This window comes from Chaetura pelagica, unplaced genomic scaffold (genome assembly GCF_000747805.2).
Source record: "Chaetura pelagica isolate M959 unplaced genomic scaffold, ChaPel_1.0 scaffold90, whole genome shotgun sequence".
Classification (NCBI taxonomy): domain Eukaryota; kingdom Metazoa; phylum Chordata; class Aves; order Apodiformes; family Apodidae; genus Chaetura; species Chaetura pelagica.
The window spans coordinates 7183553-7185394 of NW_009953496.1; positions in this window are offsets into that span (position 1 = coordinate 7183553).

Genomic DNA, 1842 nt, shown 5'->3' on the forward strand with positions numbered 1-1842 from the left:
CCCCCCGACGGCGCTTAAGAGGCGGCGGGGATGGGCGGGACCGGGGCGGGGCGGCGACATTCTTCGCATCCTCCCCAGCCCCCCCGGGCCAGGCTGCCTCCGAGGGCGCCGCGGGGGGGCAGAGGGGCACGAGTCGCCGCCTGTGCCACCGCCCTGGCCCCCGGGGCAGCCCCCCCGTTCAGAACATCCCTGACCAACCGCGTAACATTTTTATTTATTTTTTTGGCGCAGTGAACTTCCTTAACTCCGTTTCTCCCTGCCTCCCCTTCTTTTCCCGGCCCTTCTTTATATAAAAAGTTGGAATCTGGCTCCAACCTGGACGAACAGCTCTTCCTAAAGCGTGTCTCGCCGCCCCCCTCCCCGCAGCCCGTGTCCGCTCCCGCAGCGATAAGGGACGCTGACGTTTCCTTGAAGGAGCCGCAGTGACTCAGAAGAACAAGATTTCCTGCCCAGTTTTCAATCAAACAAACAAATGTCCCTCCTGTGCCGGGCTGGGACATTACTGAAAGGGAAAAGGAAAAAAACCAACGCACCAAAAAAACACCTACCAAGCAAAAAAAACAACACAACCCCCTCCCCAAAAAAACCAACAAAGCCCAACGTAGTTTTTTTTAATGCAAAAAATGGAAACAAAGAGGGGGAGGAAAAATCCCAGTCCCCTGACCTCGGAGGAGAGGGCAGAGATGTGCTTCTAGAAAAGGTGGGAGGCTTGACCGAGGCCTGGACATGTGCAAATGGGGAAAAAAAAACAAACAGCACAGCCCCTCTCGGCAGTTTTTGTTTCCACTGTACACGGTCATTTGGGAACACCGTGTTCCCGGGACTTAATTGCTCACTCGCTTCCTTGCGGGCACACCGGGGCCACGCCTGGAGAGCTGGTGCTTGCAGGAAGCACACAAGGGGAAACGATGCAGCCGGGGACCCTCGTCCTGGGGGGCTCGGGCAGAGACGGGGAACGTTCCCACGGCCCGCCCCTAACCCTCCCCACGGGCGCACCCCCCTCCCGCCCTGGCGGGGCCGGGGCAGGCGCTGCGCTACAGGCGGCTGGAACTTTCCACCCGACGGCGCGTTATTCATGCGCTGATTTCGCCTCGCTGTCTGAGCGAAGGGCGTTGGGCTGCGGCCAGCGGCTCCAGCTGCAACGTGCCCGCGTCCTCCCCCCCGCCCGGAGCCCTTTTTTCTTTCTTTTTTTCTTTCCCTCCCGCCGGCACCGCCGCCGGCCGCTGGGCGGCATCCCTTGGCAGCTGCCTGCACCGTCTGCCTCGGGGCGAGCGGGGACGGCAAAGCACCCCAGCACAGCAGCCGGCACAGGCTGCACAGCTCACCCCGAGCAGCAAGACGGATGACCTGGGGTAGAGAGGTAACGCCCGCGAGGGTTGCAGAGCCCCTGCGAAGTCCTGCCAAGGCTTCACAGCGAGCGAGCAGAGGGATGCTCCGCACCGGGCCGGCCTGCCAGGCCCCCCTGCCACGGCGCGGGGAAGTGCAAGGGAGCCGGCGCCAGGGAAGGAAGAGGCGACGGGAGAAGCATGGAAAAGCTGGCTGCGGCTGCCGGGACTTTAGCTTCTCCCACTTGTTGCTTTTCCTCAATCTGTTGCAAAAACTGTCACTCTCATTTAATGGAAAAGGAGATCCCCCAAAAAAACAAACCCAAACAAAACAACCAACCAAAACCCCCAAAACCAATGGGGGAAAAAACAACAAACACCACGACAAAAAAAACCAAACCCCTAAACGACAAAAAAAAAAAACAAAACCCAAACCACTTGATAGGCTGCAACAGAACCAGGCAGGTTCTCCTGCGTCCTCTGGGCTGCTTTCAGAGTGCTGGTGTTGAACTCTACT